Source organism: Sminthopsis crassicaudata, chromosome 2 (assembly GCF_048593235.1).
Source record: "Sminthopsis crassicaudata isolate SCR6 chromosome 2, ASM4859323v1, whole genome shotgun sequence".
NCBI classification, from domain to species: Eukaryota; Metazoa; Chordata; class Mammalia; order Dasyuromorphia; family Dasyuridae; genus Sminthopsis; species Sminthopsis crassicaudata.
Genome location: NC_133618.1, coordinates 565,925,804 through 565,938,748, shown reverse-complemented (window position 1 = coordinate 565,938,748; position 12,945 = coordinate 565,925,804). Strand labels below are relative to the sequence as shown.

General features: G+C 33.7%; 1 protein-coding gene and 1 long non-coding RNA gene across 3 annotated transcripts in view; one reads left to right on the top strand and one right to left on the bottom strand.

Moving 5' to 3' along the window:
- The window catches only part of ABHD2 (abhydrolase domain containing 2, acylglycerol lipase), a 108,216-nt gene that overhangs the window by 78,445 nt on the left and 16,826 nt on the right, over positions 1-12,945 (bottom strand). For both annotated transcript variants that reach the window (XM_074295129.1, XM_074295128.1), the window contains one exon: positions 195-273. The gene's annotated coding sequence lies outside the window, so the exon portion shown is untranslated. The remainder of the gene's footprint in view (positions 1-194; positions 274-12,945) is intronic.
- Positions 1-12,945, top strand: part of LOC141558234 (uncharacterized) — a 64,765-nt gene that overhangs the window by 50,057 nt on the left and 1,763 nt on the right. The gene's annotated exons all lie outside the window — the stretch shown is intronic.

The window sequence follows — 12,945 nt, the reverse complement described above, 5'->3', positions numbered from 1 at the left end:
ATTTCATAAATGTTTGTTGGATTGAATTGAACTAAACAGATCTGGTCTAATGGGCTTTGAACCATCTTCATTCTATTTTATGAAATAAATAAATAGCAAACACATTTTTTTTTAAGTCAACACATTTTCAGATCAATATGGTATTGAGAAACACAAGCAAAGAGGGGAAAATACCTTTAGCAAAATAATCTTACCAATGTCACTTGTTCCTTAATAGTGAGAATTTTTGAATTGTCCTTAGAAAGCCGTTGAGCCGTTTGTAGTCAAATTATTCTAAGAGGCAAAGAGATATTATATTATTTTCATAAAAGTGAAAGAAACAACTTAATCAAAACATAAACAAAACAGTCTAAAAATGCTGCTTTTGTCAGAAGGGCAAAAGAAAGATGATTATTGCAATGAATTATAGAAAATGACCCACAACTTTGTGGGGACCCCACTTTGTGAGTGCCTACAGAGGAGTATTTCTTAACCTGTTCCATTCACAGGTAATGCTAAAGAAAATAATAGATATTCAAAACAACTGTTTGGACATGTATACATATATTGTATTTCATTTAGACTTTAACATATTTAATATGTATTAGTCAACCTACCATGATGGGGGGAGGAAGGAGGGGAAAAATTAGAACAAAAGGTTTATTAATTGTCAATGTTGTAAAATTACCCATGCATATATCTGGCAAATAAAAATTATTTTAAAACTTTTTAAAAAGGAAGTAATAGCTATTTCATGGACAGAACCAGTGAACTACTTGGTTTTTTTTTTTTTTTTTGGTTTAACAACTTATGGTTGTTAGTACTCTTTTCCTTTTGAAATAACTTGCATCACTTTTTCCTTATATTTGGGTCCCAATGAATGTTTTTTTTTGTTGTTGTTGTTGTTTTGTTTTGTTTTGTTTTTTGAATGAGGTACCATTTCTTGTGGGCAGGGATTATTTTGTTTGTGTTCTTCAATGAGATCCAATTCAAGAGATAGCTCCCCAGTGATTAGCATACAGTTGTACATATAGCAGGCACTTAATAAATGTTTGAATTGAAATGAATTATGTGATTAAACTGGCAAAAAAAGAGAGAGAATACTTAATGTATTAGTAAACTAAGGGAAAAAAAGTCAATTGTGATTTGTGCTATTTCTGGACTTAGATCTTCAATGTACTTTAGCTTATCTTTGTACTTACTGTTCTACCAATTTCTATTTTACTATCCCATTATCTGTTCTGGCATTAAAACACAATTTGGTATTAAGTTCCAAAGATCTAGACTATACTTGCAAACATAAGACTTTAGTATTTTTTCTACATAATTTTACTGGAGACTCTCCTTTCTATCATTTTTTTCTTGATGTCTATTTTCTCATATCCTCCACATCACCTATCAAAGCACAGTGAAACGCAAACTATGGACATAGTTAACTGAAACAGCAAATAAATATAAGTTAATTCTTAACTCCATGAACACTTAACTCATGAACACTTAAAAGCAACTATCCTTGAACATGGAATATTGATATTTATACTCATCCTAAAACATTCTCTTTAGCTACTTTTTCTTTACAGCTTCAACTCAAAAATGCTTATGCTTAAAATCAGTCTGAAAAAATAAAATACTAATTCAGATAAATACTTTGGACCTTTTTTCATTTGAACTAAAAAAAACAGTTATATCACCAATATCTATCTGTTGTTCAGAACCCCTAAATGCTTCAAATACCTATAGACCTTTAAGTTACTTTTCAATCCTTTCATATTAGAAGATATTACCATTGATAGTATTTGTTAAAAGTCACAGAAGATCTACTGTATGCAAATAATAAATATACAATACAAAGGACAGGTGAATAAGATAAAACTCATTTCTGTAGTATTTCAGTAATAGCTCACTGAGTTCAGGGGAACCAGGGTCATTCCAAAAGCAATTCATATCATGTTCCACTCCCCATGTTTTTATCAGATAAAATCAAGTTAGTAGTTTTATCAAGGAAAAGATGTCACAGAATACTGGAATGGTATACTTAAAAGTCATGTAAAGAGAACAATTCTGTATCTTAGACGGTGAGGAATACTAGGCTGTAAATATGAGCTCAGGTAAAGTACTTTTTAACTGTTGCAGCTATTTCCTACTTTCCTACCGACAGCTTCCCTCTTTGAGGGTCTATCTTTCAGAGGCCAGTATAATGTCTCACACATATTATTTATATAATAAATATGTTAATTATGTTAAAATGATAATAAAGCAAATTTAACTTAAAAGTGTGCCACTTGCTTTTTTGGGGGAAGGGAGGAGCTGGTTGTTAAATATTTATCTGCCTGTCCCTAGGCCAGAAACTCCAAATTCCAGCTAAAAGGATTCTTTGATCCTATAAAAAAATCCTACACTCATCCTCATCCTAATCTTAGAGGGGAAAAAAATCTATTAGACAAATACATCCTCTCCTTGTAGGCTAAGTTCCATTACTTTGACAACCACTTTGTCTTTAATGTTCTGCTACAGTTCCTTTGATAAGTCCAGTGATTCATTTTAAATTGGAATTGTTAAGGTATGTCAGGAGAAAAGAGGTTTGGCAGGGTATAGTATGTTAAGAGAAAAAGAAGAGCCAGAAAGTCTACTGTCTCCCAATTTTGAATTTATAGCCTTTTCATTTGCTACTTAAAGGCGTTCATACAATGCAAAGTCTTGTAAAGGAAAAGATCAGAGAGAAAAATTTGAATTTTATCTGTTTTTTCCTTTTAGATGCTATTCAACTGGTAAAGTCATTTCTATCATACAGACTAGGGTGCTGGCACAAAAGAGAGTAAAATCTGCCGTGAGGATGGAACAAAAAACAAATCTTGGGAGATGATATAAGAAAGCCAAGACAATCTACCCCTGAGCTTTGTATCTTCCCTCCAAGCCTTTGGGAATGGGAACATTTCAGTAATGTTGCCAATTTTTTTTTTTTAGGGAATATGCCGGTCTTCCAGGACAATTGGGTGTATACCCCAACAAATTGTATTTATTTTTATCTCACTATTAATTCATAAAGACTGCTAAAGTTTCTTTTAGTAATTTATCTGTGAAGAAAGACCATAGTGCTATCTTTCATCAAGGCTAATGTTTTCTCCTACCAAAAAAGTAGTGTTTGTGACAAGTTCCTTCAAAAAACTCAAATCAAACATGGTTTTGGAAGCAGATGACACAAACTACACAGTGTATATAATGGGACTACCCTGCTAATGGAGAAGCCAGCCATCTTTTCATGAGAGAAAACAATTACCCCTTTTTAAATCTGGGGCAAGGCTTTGTCAGGATCATGATTATAGAATCTGAGTTGGAAATGCCTCAGAGGCCGTTTAGTTCATCCCATACCTAAATGAAAACTCCCTTCTACAACATGCCCAATAACTGGTTTTACCACTTTTGTCTGAAGATGTCTCCTTACCTCCCAAAACAACACATTCCACTTTACTCTAATTATTAGGAAGTTTTCCCCATTATATTTAAATACTAGGCAATAAATATCTAAAGAATTTTACAATCATCTTGCATGTGCAATACAAAGTTGGTATTAAGGATAGTGAAATGAATTTTGAATAAGCAAGTACTATTTTAAAATGATTTAAAAAGTGGAAAATTAAAAGAGGGAAGGAAAACATAGGAAGAATCAGGGGATTTGCGGAGAAACAAAACTCCATTATTTATCTATTCAGAGAGGGCCAAATTTAGCTAAGCAGTCTTTGAAAATAACTTTTTACTATATGGCAAGATAATAATTTTATATAAGTATGTTCATCCACAAAGTTATAAGTACATAAATACCTAATGCTCTCCTGATTTTCAATAATTCAATAATATGACCATTATTAAGTGCTCCATTTATATATAAGATATTGTGCTAGGAACTTGGGATGAAAAGTTAAGAAAAAATAACTTCTTGCCTTTGAGGAGTTTATATTATACAGGGGGATTAAGTAAGTACAAAAATCTTTTTTTTTTTTAAATGAATAAAAGTCTATTTTTTTCTCTTACTACCTCCCAACTAAAAAACAAAACCAAAGCCATTTGAAACAAATATGCAAAGCAAATTGTCAAATTGACCACATATTCAAGACAGTTTATAAAGAGAGAAAGTACTAACGCTAAAGAAATTTGAGATTTCCCAAAAGAATGGCACCTGAGATGAACTCTGAATAAAGTTAAGGATTAATCATAATTTCAAAGGACTGAAGAATAAATCATGCTTCCCACATCTAAGTAGAGAAGTGATACACTATAGATAAAATAAAATATGGCCAATATGTTAATTGTTTGTATTACCATACTTATTTGTTGCAAAGGAAGGTTTTATTAGTTGCCAGTTGGGAAGAGACTCATTGAGAAATGATTGGGATGATTAAAAAAAAAAAAAAAAAAAAAAAAAAAAAGCATTGCAAGGAAGAGGCTGAAAGGTTTAAAGTTGAAATGTTGAGTTAGAGGAACCTCAGCAAGTCAATTGATAGAAGAGTATGTAAAGGAAAGTATCAAGAAATTTAGCAAAGCAGCCAGAAACTGGTGGTAAAGGATTAAATTCCAAGAAGCAATAAGATCTACTGAATATTTTTGAACAAAGAAATGCCATAGTCTAATTTGAACTTTAAGAAGATTATTTTGTCATTAATGTGGAGGATAGATTAGAGAAAGAAGAGATTAAAAACAGGGAGACTAATTAGATTATTTCAATAGTTTAGATGACAAGTGGTAAGTGTCTGAACTACAGTGACCTCTCTGAACGTAGAGAGGGACATATAGGAGAGGTATCTTGGAGGATGAATCAACAAGACAGTCAATTAATGAACAAGAAAGGTGAAGAGAAGGAAGAGTTAAGGAACATTCTGTGGTCATTCTCAGAAACAATGAGCTACTGTGTCTTCCACAGGAATAGGAAAGTTTGAAGTGGGACAGATTCAGTGACTAAGATAATGAGTTCATTCCATTTCAGACAAGTTGAATTTGAGATACCTCAGGATACAGACAGCGATGTCCAGCAAGCAAACGGCTAGCAAGACTAGAACTCAGGAGGAGTAATTATAGTTGGATAGTTGAATAAAGATGATAATGGAACCCATAGGAATGGATTTTTCACTTAGTAATTAGATCATTCAGTGATAAGAAATAGAGGGGAAAGAGAAGTGGTTTAGGTACAAAGCCTTGAGAGATACTGATATTTAGAAACAGAACTAGAATGAATGGATGGATGGAAAGATGGCTGTAATGTTCGGGCTAGCTTTCTGGAGGATCTCTGGATAGGCTTTGGTCTTTAGATGGAGAAGTGATGAAGGTAGGAGAGCCACCATGAGGCTTGTCAAAGATGGAATCTGGAGTCTGGAATATGGAGTCTGGAGTCTTCTCTATGTCTGTGACTAGGATTCTTCTTCTATGTCTGTATCTGAGAGAGACTGTATCTGTGCTGAGAGGCTCCCTCCCAGTCCTCCCAGCCCTTAAATACTTCAGTACAATTACATCACTACAGCAACTGAGCATGTGCAACCATCACATTACCAAATCACATTAAGTATATGTTTACAGAACTATTATCTCACACTGAGTAGGTGCTTAACTGTAAGCACCCTGCTCTGTCCTTGATTCAGAGAACTTTTTCAGAGTTCTGTTCCTCTACAGATGGCTACATAAATAACTGGGGAAAAAAAAACCACTTATTAAGTACTTATTATGTGTCAGATACTATGCTAAATGGGAGTGAGACAAATAGAAAAAAGTCAGACAGTCCCTGTTCTCAAGTAGCTCACATTCTGGTGGGGGAAGACACAGATATGGGAAGATAGGGCTGGAAAGGAGAGTAAAGAGATGAGGGGCAGTTGGTTTAGAGTTGGACAGAAAGTGATATGGTGGAAAGATAAGGTGAAAGATTATCTATTAGAATCTAGGGCCCCAAAGACAGGAATCTGAGTTCCATTAAGAAGAGGAGAAGGAGGAATGCCAGATAGTATGGACATGGATATTCAGCAACAGATAATGAGGAAAAATAGGCAGACAGGTAGGAGGAAAAATCAAGAGACAAAAGTGGCTTAAGATAAAGAGAAGAAAGTATCCAGGTGATTAATGCTGTGAAAAACCGCAGGAAAGTAAAAAAAAAAAAAAAAAAAGATGACAGGTGAGAAAAAGACCAACTGATTTTGCAAGTAATTAAGCATTTAGTAACCTTAATAAATATCATTATTTCTGTAGTCAAATGGTAGGATAGGAAACTGGAATACAAGAGATAGAGAGATACAAGAAGTGCAGTAAGTGAGTAAATAGTGAGTAAAATAGCTTTTTGTCTTCTTTAAAAAATTTGGCTGTGAAAAAGAGAGATAAAAGTGAATAGAGAGGATGGCAGTTTCTAGTGAAGGATTTTATTTTTTGTTTGTTTTAAGAATAGCTGAGATCTACTCACTTCCAGTTGATCAATGATGGACAGGAATAACTACACCCAGAGAAAGAACACTGGGAAGTGAATGTAAATTGTTAGCACTACTGTCTATCTACCCAGGTTACTTATACCTTCGGAATCTAATACTTAATGTGCAACAAGAAAATGGTATTTACACACATATGTTGTATCTAGGTTATATTGTAACACATGTAAAATATATGGGATTGCCTGTCATGGAGTGGAGGAAGGGGGGGATAATTTGGAAAAATGAATACAAGGGATAATATTATAAAAAAAATTCTAAATAAAAAAAAAGACTTAAAAAAAAAAAGAATAGCTGAGATCTGAGCCTGAGGCAAGAGGGAAAGAAACAGTTAAATAAGAACAGACTAATGATGGAGAACAAAGGTGACTGAGGGGCATGCTCTTGGAAGAGATGGGAAGGGATACGATTTAGGGATTAAGTGGAGAGGAGTTGGCCTTGACAAGAAGATTACCTTTTCATTTAAAGACAGGAGCAAAGGAAGAGAAAATGGGGTATGATACCAAAGTTTTTAGATAGGAGATGGATAGAAATGGAAGTTCATGATAGGTGACACTTTTGCAATAAAGTAAGAGATGAGATACTCTAAGAAGGGAGTAAAGGGTGGTATAAGAAGCTTGAGAAGAAAAACCAAGTTTGGAATGGCTGCTATTGGGAATATGATACTATTGCACAGCAATGTGCAACATGGTTGAGATTAAATAACAAAATTTTAGTGGACTCTGAGCAGAATTATATGAATTTCTTTAGTAGTATTCTGTAGATGCAAGTAAGAGTGGAAAAGACAAATGGTTAGGAGTAAAACCAGGGTTGAGGTTTGATGTGGTATGAATAGTGGTAGAAAAAGAAGGAATTCAAGGGAAATGGACAGTGTATAGCTGAAACAAGTAATGACAGGGTCAAGATTGTGAAGAGAAAAAAGTCAGGCAACAGCAAGGGTGGTGATCTAGAAAAGCAGAGGAATGAAAAGAAGCTGAGGTAAGGATTTAAAAATAGGTTTAAGAGGAATAAAATAAAGAAGCCTATGATCAGAAAAGAAATTTTAAATTTTGGGATTCTGGAGGGTAATCAATTATGGATATTGGTGATATCAATGGCATATGGCTAGGGTCAGGATGTTTGAAGGGACATCTACATGTACAGTAAAGTTTTCAAATATTAAGAAAGAGGCTGAAATAGAAAAGACGAATGTGACCCAGGTACCAACTCCTTGAAAAAGGGAGGGGAATGACCTGCTGCTAACACATGACAGCAACAAGAATAAAGATAAAGAAGAGAAGCTGCTGAGTTAAAACAGCTCCTCTGAACCAAAAAAAAAAAATATTTTGATGAAATGAATCACTTGTTAAAAGATATGTATTGTGTGTTTATATATATATATATATATATATATATACATATATATATATATATAAACACACACTCACACACATATAGTGTATATGTATAGAGCAAGAAGGGAAATGGATTTTTTTTTCAGTTGGATAAACAACCTTGTGGAAAAATTAAAGTATTTTCTCAATGATAGGGAAAATTTTGAAACTTTCCAGAACATACTGAAAACAAGTTTATTCTCTTACACAGAGAAACCCATTCATTTATCAAGCAGAAAACTACCTGGGTGGTTTCCCAAGGCAGGTTCTGAAGTTTTAAAGCCAATGGTTACTTTACTAAAAGATGACAGATCAAAACATTTTATTAAAAATCTATAAAATACTTACAGAATATAGAAATTCAGTAAAATCTAAGTTGGCCAAAATGTATAATTAGCTGGAATTTATTAATGCATACTTAATTTTTAAGATTAAGATTTTTTAAACATCAATTTACTCTAGAGATTTATTCTATGAAGACACCTCCTGAGTTTGTCTTGAAGTCAGTACAAATTCATTTTAATCTTCAACATCTAAAGTCTGGTATAATGATATTCAGGGTGATGAAACTGAGGCAGGGCAAATTTTTCAACAAATGAACTTCCTTTTATCAATATACTAATATTGGAAAATACACTTATGTAACCCTCAGAATTAAATAATTTAACAAAAAGAAGGGATCTCTGTGGCTCTGTCTAACTCATATTCAAATATCTACTCTAACACAGTTGACAAATACTTGTCCAGTTTTTGCTTGAAGACCTCTAAAGAGGAGGAATTTACCCATCTTTTGAGGCAGCCCATTTCACTCCAGAACATCTCTAATTGTTAAGAAAGTTTTTGTTGATATTAAGTCTCTGTAAATGTTCCTCAACAGAGGTCTTTTGCTAATATTAACAAAGGGAATTTATAAGCTATTTAACTTGAAAATTAAAATACTAATGACATTCCACTACACTCTGGAACTGTTGAACTGAAATATTACTGTTATACATCAACATAATGACAGACTTAAGAGATGGAAGAAACTTTAAAAATCATCTAGTTCAGGATATACTTGGGAATTTTACATAGCCAGCAGAATGGTAGGCTGAGAATTTCAAACTTCTAATCCCCTCATTTATAGGTGAGGAAACTGAGTCATAGAACAATTCTGTGATTTATTCAAACTCTTATTACAAGTTACTAGCATAGAAGGACCTGAACTTAAATCTCCCAACTCCTGCTTTGATTTTTTTAAATTAAATCATACCATAACTTCTTAAAACACAAAATCAGTTGAATACAAAGATCAATCCAATCTCTCCCCTCCAAGCCATCATTTTAAAAGTTAAGTATTTTATGAGAACAAACTGGTTTTAATGATAAGCTGTAATCAGTGATAATCTGGCTACCCTCTTGGAATTTAAAATCTGTTCAAAAAAGCAGCAAGCAACTAGATCTACAAGCAGATAAAATTATATGACAAAGTTGTCCAAAAAAAACCCCTCTTTCTTGAGTCTATTCTTCCCTGTTTTTCATACTATGAAAAGATGAAAAGAGATGGTTTACTTAGAATACGGAGTTATTCTTTCAACAGTTAACAGTGGTTCTCTTACAAGGCTAAGTCATACAGTATTTTAAAATTTGTCAAAGGTATGTCTTTGCCTTAGTGCTTCCCCAAGATCAGAAATTCAAAATAGATTTAGGACTGGAAGAGATCTTGAGAGCTTCCAGTTTAACCTTTTTTATAGATAGCGAAACTGAGGCCCAGAATGGTAAAGTAACTTGGCCAAGACCACCCAGAGTATTTGAATCCAGACCCACTGATTACAAATCCAGCCCTCTGCTCCACAGCTACACTGTTTCCACTCTCCTTAAACAATAAGAACAATAAACACAACTGAATGTGCAAGTATGGAGGGCAGGCTTATATGCAATCATTATAAGAAATAACTTTTAAAAATAAATTAGATACCCACTGGATTTTTAACAATTAGTTTATAAAACAGCAGGTTTGGAGGTTATAGGATGATATATATAGCGATGGAAAACACCTTAGAAATGCTCTAAGCAAACCCCCTTCATTTTACAGATGAGGAAATTGATTTGCCCAAGATCACATAGACTCTTGAGTGGCAGAGTCAGGATTTGAAACTCAGTATTCTAGGCTCCAAATCTTGTCCTTTTTTTTTTTTTTTTCCATTGCACCATTGAAAGATGAATTCAGGTTCAATTGTGCTGAATACATAAACCTTAGGAAGGCTAACAATGATTCATTTTGGTTAAGGCGGCTAGCAAATTAAGTCAAAATGATTTATGATGCAGTATACCTCTAGATGAAGAAATGTGAATAGGATTGTTGTTTATCTGCTAAAAAAAATCTCATTTAGGTTTCCAATGAATAGTCATTACCTTCCTGAATTTTCAAGACTTAACACATCTTCACAGTCAGTTAATAAGCATTTATTAGGTGCCTATTAGATGCCAAGTATTGTTGTAAAGGTTGGGGGTACAAAAAGAGGCAAAAAAGAGCTCTTTAAGGAGCTTCTTAAAGAATGTGAGAGACATTGGGCAACCAAACCTGTAGAAACATGATATATACAAGGTAAATAGGAAATAATTAAGAGAGAGAAGACATAAATAGCAACAATTACTATGATGCCTGTTTGGGGAATTACAAAAGAACCATAGCTGGTATATTCCCCAATTGGTAAATAAATATGGCTGAGAGTTACCTGCCTAGCCCTGGAACTTCTCGTACCAAGGACTCTTAAGCTGAAGGGAATTTATGAGTAGTTTTAATGACATGCCAAAGTAGTTGAGTTTCCCATTCTGTTCCTGTCTCCACTTTATTTGCTACCAGTCATGAAAGTAATTACCTCCACTCATCCAGGAAGCTTATCTCTGCCTTTGATTTGAGCTTATCTCCAAGTTGACTTTGGATTTAACTCTTAAACTTCCTTTTAGTTCCTTGCTCTGCCACTGCAAATGGGTATAATCCTTTCTACAAAATAAGGCTTATAAAATTCTTTCATATCCATAGCTGAAAGTTATAATTAATTAAATAACATGCTGCACATTATTTCAACGTCATTGAAAGTATTTTAGCTAGATTCCAATATATAAAACACATTTTGTGCAGGTGACTATAGGATAATTCAAAATTCAATCTCAGTACCTTCTTCAAAGATTTCCAAGGCTGAGGGATAGATGGTAAAACACAAAAATTAGTACTTCAAAGATACTGAATGTTGTGTTCCCTGGATGTGTGTGTATGTGGGAGGGGAGGGAATAAAGGGAAGGGAAGGATGAGGGTGAAAAAGAGAACAGGTCATAGACATGATATGAATTCAGAAGTTCATTGGCACTGGGTCTTTTTCTCTCTGATAGGAAAGATTGGAACATTAGGTCCTGAACAAATTACTTAATCTCTCCGAGTTTCATTTTCTGCATCTATAAAATGGCCAGATGACATCTAAAGTTCCTTTCCATCTCTAATCTATACTTCTATGATCTTACTGTTTAAAAAAAAAAAAAAAAAAGAGTAACAATAATTACCAATGTATTCATATTACCTACCTATTTTCTCTCTCCCTTCCTGCTTCCCTTCTCCCTCTTCCTACCCCCAATCTCTCTTTTAAACAAAATTTTTATGAAAACAATCTTTACACATTTCAAAGGCATGTTTAAGAAAGGAAGAAGTAGATTTTCACAAATGATATTCTACAGAAGACACCACTTTAGATCACAGAACTGCCTGGAAAATGTAAATAGAAAATCCCATTGTGTTTTATTATTTGTTCTCTTTTCACTACTGGCCTCAGTTCCTTGTTTGAAAATGAGAGGGTTGAACTAGTCCCTTCTAACTCTAAATCTACAATCTAATAAACCTATTCTAAAAATTGACTCTATATGATACTGTTTTAAAGGCTCTCTACAACAAGGTGTTCCCTAAGCACATCAATTTAAAAATAAGACAAAAGAGTTAACTAAAAATTCTGATGAATAAGAGAAAAGCATAAAACAAAGCCACACACACACACACACACACACACACACACACACACACACACACACACACATTCATTAGGAAAAAAGTGTTTGCTACTGTCATGGAGACTCTCTTGTGTAGAAACTAGCTGAAGTGGGACTTCTTGTGAAATGAGGCACTACAGATGCTCCAGCTTGAATCAAGCTCAGGAACACAGTAGAACCACCTAATAAACAAAATAATCACTCAAAAGAGTTTGGCTTAACCCATTGCCAACAAAGAATAATGGATAAAGAGCACTGTCTTTTTGAACCAACAGGAATCAATCCCTGTCTTTGTCACTTAGTGTCTATGTGATTCTGACACTCAATTTCTTTATTTGTAAACTGAAGGTATAGGATTCCACCACCTCTAAATCTAAGATCGCTCTCTAAATCTATGATTTCCAGATTTATGAAAAAGTATTTATCAAGTTCCTATTATGTGCCAAGTTTAAAATGCCAGTCACTGTAGATACAAAAACAAAAATTTGCCTTCAGGGAACTTGTATTCTATAACATTAAGGAATTTAGTCCCTCAGCATTCAAAACCAACTATTTAAATTCTTACAGAGATTTTCTATTTGAGGGATTAGAAATCAACAGATTGCACAATGAAGAGATAGTTAAAAAGCCAGAGAAAAGAACTAAGAGGTAATCTAGGAAGCTTAAGAATATACTTGTATTTATGATTTAGTTTTTCAACAGAGACAGATGTCTACAAAAGGAAAATAAAAGCAGTAGAGAAGATAGAATCTTATTACTTCATTATTCGTTACTAAACAGATTTGAATATATTATAGATTAAATTATCTCCTCCCAAATAGCCACATATAGTAAAAATCTGATATGGAATTGGTAGCAGCTAAGACACTATTTTTGTTGATCAACAAATTGATAGTTGATTGCTGATAGTTGATAATGCACATCTTACTAAAGTGATTCACTTGATTTTTTTAAAATTTCCCAGATTAAGACACCCTTCCCTAGCTACTACTCCCTTTAAATGTCCCTCCATTAGAATCTAATTTACTTGATGACAGGAATTGTCTGATTCTCTTTTCTATTTGTATCCCCATTGCTTAGCACAGTGCCTGGCATACAGTTAAGCACTTAATGTTTTTTAT